Below are 7,545 nucleotides of genomic sequence, written 5' to 3'. Positions count from 1 at the left end.
GGTCCGGCCTCTTACAAGGATCAGAACCTTCCCCAGCGTTAACACTCCATGCAAATTAGGTTGCACGTGCATTAGGGGTGTGGTCACACTATGGACTGCTAGATACACCCCCATGCATTTCCAGGCTCCTTTCCTCATGGCTTCAGAGATGGAATCTCAGAGCTGGTGCCGGGGATCAGTTTATGGCCGTGCTAGGACCAATCCATCTGTAACACTGGGCCCAGTTCTAAAATGTCCTGACAGGTTCACTTGAACCATCTGCTCTGCATCCTGGGCTCACTAACATGCTGGGATTTGTAGTTGCAGATCCATATTTAAGTCAATAACTGCACTCGAAAGACTAGCTATTGTTCTCTGTTATCAGGAAGCAGACGCACAAGCTCAGCACAGCTAATAATGGACGCTTAGACCAGCTGTCAATCGTCCGTCACGTGATCTGCGAGAGGCGGAGTTAGCGGACACTCACTAGTGGCCGCAATGCAGTGGCCATGTTGAAGACGACCAATTCTAACTGCTGCGCAGGCGCACTGCTCCATGCGAGAAGACACTTTAGTGCTAACACTTTTACCGGAAGTGCCTGAGTATAAAATAGGAAGTGACGCACGTCATTCGGTCTTTCTGTGCAGAATGGCTGGGAGCAGTGTGCGCTTCTATCCGGCGCCATCCGCCCGCTCACGGTGAGTGTTGTGATTACCGCTCTGGGGGCTGCACAGGCGGCGCTTTTTTCTGCATGATACGTTTTATATTTCGGGGTACATCCTCCCATAAACCTCTGCAAAGCGCGGTGAGCCAGCACATCAGACCTGGAGAGGGGGGTGCAGCACTCTGGACAGAGGGGGGGTTGCGGGAACACAGGACCCTGGAGAAATAGGGGGGTGCAGCACTCTGGAGAGAGGGGGGATGTGGGCGCACAGGACCCTGGAGAGGAAGGGTGGATGCAGCACTTTTGGAAGGAGGGGGGGTTGTGGGCGCACAGGACCCTGGAGAGGGGGGCGCAGCACTCTGGAGGGAGGGGGGTTGTGGGCGCACAGGACCCTGGAGAGGGGGGCGCAGCACTCTGGAGGGAGGGGGGGTTGCAGGAACACAGGACCCTGGAGAAAAAGGGGGGTGCAGCACTCGAGAGAGGGGGGGGGTTGCGGGAGTACAGAACCCAGGAGCAAAAGGGGGGCAGGGGGGGCGCAGCACTGTGGAGAGGGGGGGTTGCGGGAGCACAGGACCCTGGAGCAAAAGGGGGGTGCATCACTGTGGAGAGAGGGGGGGTTGTGGGAGCACAGGACCCTGGAGAGGGGGGGGGGGCAGCACTGTGGAGAGAGGGGGGGGGGTTGTGGGAGCACAGGACCCTGGAGAGGGGGGGCAGCACTGTGGAGAGAGGGGGGGGGGGGTTGTGGGAGCACAGGACCCTGGAGAGGGGGGGGGGCGCAGCACTGTGGAGAGAGAGGGGGGTTGTGGGAGCACAGGACCCTGGAGAGGGGGGGGGCGCAGCACTGTAGAGAGAGAGGGGGGTTGTGGGAGCACAGGACCCTGGAGAGGGGGGGGGTTTGCGGGAGCACAGGACCCTGAAGAGTAAGGGGGGGGGGGCTCTGCACTCTGGAAAGGAGGTGGGGGGAGAGTGCAGCACTCTTAAGAGAAAAAGGGGTAAGCACACCATAACCGAGTCCTGCTGGCTGCATTTCTCTGGGAGATGTCCGCGGCCGCCATCATGTCGTGGTCCCTTCCTTAGACACTTTCTACACTTTATGACTTAAATGTTTCTATTTCTCTGCAGGTTTCCGCCATCAGGATGGAAACCGCCTCAAGGGTGACTGTGACCAAAAACCTTCACGAGTGATGACAAGTCATCCCCAGAGCTGCAACAGACAGCTGTCAATCTCCCTGCAGCTCCGCCCACAGCGCGCGGCTCACACCAGACATTAGGTACGTGCCGAGCTCACGGGAGCCCAATATTCTCATGTGTCCCCCTCCCACAAAGGCGCGTCTGCTGCATACTGTGAGCGGGCGCGTAAGAACCGGAGGAACAGAAACAGACAGAGGATTTCTGACCCTGCCGGCGCCTCTGAGCATCGTGCAGATCTCACCTGTCTTACAGCTTTATAGTGAGTGCAGCTCTGGAGTATAATACAGGAGGTAACACAGGACCAGTAATGCATGTACACAGTAACTGCACAAGCAGAATTGTGAGTGCAGCTGTTGAGTGAAAGGGAGGGAGGAGTGCAGCACTCTGGAGGGGAAGGGGAGGAGTGCAGCACTCTGGAGAGATGGGAGCACACCCCTGGGCGGAGTCATGTTGGCAGCATTTCTTATGAAGATGTCCGCGGCCGCCATAATGTTGTGGGCGTTTCTTTGATGCTTTTTCTACACTTTATGACTTAAATGTTTCTATTTTCTCTGCAGGTTTCCGCCATCAGGATGGAAGCCGCCTCAAGCGTGACCGTGACCAAAAACCTTCACGAGTGACGAGTTGTTCCCAGAGCTGCAACACAGACAGCTGTCACTCTCCCTGCAGCTCCGCCCACAGCGCGCGGCTCACACCAGACATTAGGTACGTGCCGAGCTCACGGAAGCCCAATATTATCATGTATCCCCCTCCCACAAAGGCGCGTCTGCTGCATACTGTGAGCGGGCGCGTAAGAACCGGAGGAAGAGAAACAGACAGAGGATTTCTGGACCCTGCCGGCGCCTCTGAGCATCGTGCAGATCTCACCTGTCTTACAGCTTTATAGTGAGTGCAGCTCTGGAGAATAATACAGGAGGTAACTCAGGATCAGTAATGTATGTACACAGTGACTGCACCAGCAGAATAGTGAGTGCAGCTCTGGAGTATAATACAGGAGGTAACTCAGGATCAGTACTGTATGTACACAGTGACTGCACCAGCAGAATAGTGAGTGCAGCTCTGGAGTATAATACAGGAGGTAACTCAGGATCAGTAATGTATGTACACAGTGACTGCACCAGCAGAATAGTGAGTGCAGCTCTGGAGTATAATACAGGAGGTAACTCGGGATCAGTACTGTATGTACACAGTGACTGCACCAGCAGAATAGTGAGTGCAGCTCTGGAGTATAATACAGGAGGTAACTCAGAATCAGTAATGTATGAACACAGTTACAGCAGCTCTGGAGGATAATACAGAAGGTATTGTCGTAATTGTGATATATACACTGATCTGCGTCCGTAGTACACTGGTGTGCTGATATTACACTTGTGTGGGTGTCCTGGGCCTCCGGAGCCTCGCTCTCTGTCCATGTCCTCGATCATCTCCTCGCTTCTGATGGGTGGACGTCTATTGCTGGAGCCAGAAGATCCTCTCATCGCTCCCCTGGTGGCATGGGGCGTTTCTGGGAACTTTTTTTTGTGCCACTGTAGACTTAATGATATAATAGCCCTGATTGTACAGACTCCTCTGAGGTCCCGGTTACTCGCCTCATTTTGCTGCTGATGGGTCTGGACTGATCTCTACCTTTTTTTTTTTTTTTTTTTTTTTTTTTTTTTTATTTAAGGTTGAAGATTAAGAAAAATGAAGATCTCAGGAGGAGACTTAAATAATCTTTCCAGAAGAAATCCAATAATCCCAGCGTCTTGTAATCCTGCCCAGAACTGATATAATAAAGTCTGCGCTGTGCGAGAAGCTGGGTTTTTTTTTGTCTTTGATGCTTGAGCTTTAATTATAAAATGAAAAAAAATCCACAGAGGTCGGCGCCGGCTCCTGACGTTTTTATTTGTAACTGCGAGTATCATAAATTACAGTGAGATCCACAATTGGGCACTTCCTAATCTGCAGCATAAATCCAGCGCAGATTATTCGCCCCGTTAACCCCCGTCCTTCGTTTTGTTGTTACCGTTCCTTATCACTCACTGGGGCGATTGATGGGGGATTGCAGCAGTCATTAGGGCTTTATTCACACTCTTATACGGATCGCATCGCACTGGAACGGCTGCTGCTCTCCAGATAGGAGCGGCTCTATTTCATGTATGTTTATGCAGCTGCACGTTCCTGTCCGGAGAGCCGCTGCCGGTCTGAGGATTATTCTGCGCTCGTTCTGCACTGACAACACTGAGGAGTTATATACTAGTCATTATTGGAGGAAGAGGCGCCAAATTCCTTGAGATTTATAGTTACAGGACCACAGAAAGGGTCACCAACGTAAACCCCATCACCTGCACATGCTAGTTTGTGATTGGCTGCAGCAGGGGTGGCCGATTAATTTTCCCCGAGGGGCCAGGAGAGAGGGTGACGTGTGGAGGGTAAACCAACATGCTAAAATTCCGCTCAATATAAACCTATTCTGTCATTTTATTATTCAGCAGAATGAAGTGTGCAGACACCCCTCCTATATACACCGGTAACAACTACAGCCTGGGCCCCGCACGTGGCCTCCTCTTCCTCCTCCGGGCCTGGGCCCCGCACGTGGCCTCCTCTTCCTCCTCCGGGCCTGGGCCCCGCACGTGGCCTCCTCTTCCTCCTCCGGGCCTGGGCCCCGCACGTGGCCTCCTCTTCCTCCTCCGGGCCTGGGCCCCGCACGTGGCCTCCTCTTCCTCCTCCGGGCCTGGGCCCCGCACGTGGCCTCCTCTTCCTCCTCCGGGCCTGGGCCCCGCACGTGGCCTCCTCTTCCTCCTCCGGGCCTGGGCCCCGCACGTGGCCTCCTCTTCCTCCTCCGGGCCTGGGCCCCGCACGTGGCCTCCTCTTCCTCCTCCGGGCCTGGGCCCCGCACGTGGCCTCCTCTTCCTCCTCCGGGCCTGGGCCCCGCACGTGGCCTCCTCTTCCTCCTCCGGGCCTGGGCCCCGCACGTGGCCTCCTCTTCCTCCTCCGGGCCTGGGCCCCGCACGCGGCCTCCTCTTCCTCCTCCGGGCCTGGGCCCCGCACGCGGCCTCCTCTTCCTCCTCCGGGCCTGGGCCCCGCACGTGGCCTCCTCTTCCTCCTCCGGGCCTGGGCCCCGCACGCGGCCTCCTCTTCCTCCTCCGGGCCTGGGCCCCGCACGCGGCCTCCTCTTCCTCCTCCGGGCCTGGGGCCCCGCACGCGGCCTCCTCCTCCTCCGGGCTCCTCCTCCGGGCCTGGGCCCCGCACGCGGCCGCCTCCTCCGGGCCTGGGCCCCGCACGCGGCCTCCTCCGGGCCTGGGCCCCGCACGTGGCCTCCTCCGGGCCTGGGCCCCGCACGCGGCCTCCTCCTCTTCCGGGCCTGGGCCCCGCACGCGGCCTCTTCCGGGCCTGGGCCCCGCACGCGGCCTCCTCCGGGCCTGGGCCCCGCACGCGGCCTCCTCCGGGCCTGGGCCCCACATGCGGCCTCTTCTCCTCCGGGCCCCGCACGCGGCCTCCTCTTCCTCCTCTGGGTGCCTGGATTCAAATCCCACGAAAGACAATAGGTGTAAGGAGTTTGTATGTTCTCGCCGTGTTCACACTCCAGTGACATACCGATAGGGAACTCTGCTGTGTGTGGGGACAGAGATGATCGTGGAAGGAAAGTACATTGAAATGAATACAGATATCCCATATGTGACACAACAGACGACCAAACCCCCAAACATGTATATTGGTAATAACCCAATCCAGGGATGAAAACGACAAGAACCAGCAGCAGTAAATCACACCTCCAAGAGCAACTTTATTGTATCAAAAATATTTAAAATTTCATTTGAATACAATATTTAAAAAAAAAATTAAATATACAGAGGGTATGGAAAGTATTCAGACCCCCATTCTGCTGGAGAGGGATACACAAGGTATACATGGATATACAGAGGGAACTGAAAGTATTCAGACCCACTTAAATTTTTCACTCCGTTTCCTTGCAGCCACTTGGTATTTTTCTTCATCGTTCCTTATGGGAGACCCAGACCATGGGTGTATAGCTTCTGCCTCCGGAGGACACACAAAGTACTACACTCAAGCGTGTAGCTCCTCCCTCCTAGCATATACACCCCCTGGTAGCCAGTCCTAGCCAGTTTCAATGCTTTGTGTCACACACATGCATTCTCTGATTTTTGATTTTTTTTGATTTCAAAGATTTGGAAGAAAAGCGGGTCCAGTCTGAACTCCCGGCATGTCCCTTCTCACCCCACTGTGTCGGCGGTGCTGTTAAGGTTGATTTTACAAGGCTGGAGCCCTTTCATGCCGCACTCCTTCACCATCCCCTGGGGCTCTGGCTTGAAGTGGGAGCCATCACGGTTCTCACTGCTTTGCAGGAGACCGGTCTCCATCCGCAGCCCTTTCAGGATCCTGCCGGACGGAGCGCTCACCCCTCAGGGACCTGGCACCTGCGTCTCACAAGCTAAGTACTGAGACGTTTTTACCACAGAAAGTGGTCTTTCCAGGGGTCCCTTGTACTTTATATATTGGGGAGAGTGTGTTATATGACTGTGTTAACATTTCCGGCCGGTTCTCCAGTTTTCACTGGAGAACCGCGCCGATGGTGCCTGCACGCTGGCCGCATGTTTAAATCTAGGCCCCGGCTTCGCCTGAGGCCTAGTTTCGGTTTCACTGCCCCTGCATGTCAGTCATGCAGAGGGACAGTGCGGCTCCGCCCAGCGGCTGTGCAGCACAGGGAACGGATACTCCTCACTGAGGAAGGATTCCCTCCCCTGTATACCTCATTTGCCCGCTCTCAGAGTAGGCCCCGCCCCCTCTCCTCGCTCCGGTCGCCATTTTCTCAGCGTTCTCAATGTCTGCATAGGCACAGAGATACCACATTGTGACAAATGGGGGCCTGTGCTGGGGGACTGGAGGGCACAGAAATGTATGTTAAACGGTCTGGCAAGCCACAACCTCCGGTTGTGCAGCTGCTTATATTCTCTGTTTATATACTCTGCTGGGGGCTATTCTAGGACAGAGCTCCCACCTCTGCAGCATGTCTCACATCAGAGCAAGGCTGTTCTTAATATGCACTGCATGTAGACTTGTACTGCCTGTACCGAGCACATAAACACAGTGGTCCCTCAGCCTGGAGGCTCATCAGTGGTCCCTCCAGCTGCTCCGGCTCCGGTGGTGCTGAGCATGCATTAGCCCCCCTTCTCAAGGGCGCTTCTGCTGCTACGGCTCGCTCAGCAAAGCTCACAGAGGTCTCTTCATCTGGTCTCAGACCCCGTCCTCCTAAAATGGAGACGCAGGGTCCCCTGTCCTTCCCCGTCCCGCAGCTCTGATTCACGAGCTGACTCACTGGACGAGGAGGATGTCTTTACTAGGGGCTCGGGCGCTACTTCATGTACCATTGATGTGTCCGAAGGTGATGCAGATGCTAATGATTTGGTTGCGTCCATTGTATTTGTACTGGACCTCAATCCGCCTGTATCAGGGGAGCATCCCCCTCTGGCAGAAAGGCATCAGTATACCTTAAAGAGAACAAGGAGTGTGTTCCTTAACCACTCCAGTTTTCAGCCCACTGTGACCAAGCCCAGAGCCTGTCCTGACAGACGCTTCCCAAAGCGTGGTTCTGATGACTGTTTCCCCCTTCCACCAGAGGTGGTCAAGGAGTGGGCTCATTCACCAAGGGTGGTCCCTCCGGTGTCTAGACTTTCAGCCCGGATAGTTGTATCAGTGGCTGACGGCACCTC

The 7,545-nt window shown here is 55.5% G+C and overlaps 1 long non-coding RNA gene across 1 annotated transcript; it reads left to right on the top strand.

Moving 5' to 3' along the window:
* The first annotated feature begins 597 nt into the window (after positions 1-597).
* Positions 598-3,628, top strand: LOC142257400 (uncharacterized). Its single transcript, XR_012727624.1, has 4 exons — positions 598-677; positions 1,766-1,914; positions 2,392-2,539; positions 3,501-3,628. It is a non-coding gene; the product is annotated as an uncharacterized LOC142257400 (long non-coding RNA).
* The last annotated feature ends 3,917 nt before the right edge of the window (positions 3,629-7,545 follow it).

The sequence above is a fragment of the Anomaloglossus baeobatrachus genome, chromosome 12 (assembly GCF_048569485.1).
Source record: "Anomaloglossus baeobatrachus isolate aAnoBae1 chromosome 12, aAnoBae1.hap1, whole genome shotgun sequence".
NCBI lineage: Eukaryota > Metazoa > Chordata > Amphibia > Anura > Aromobatidae > Anomaloglossus > Anomaloglossus baeobatrachus.
This window is presented reverse-complemented; position numbering and strand designations above follow the sequence as displayed.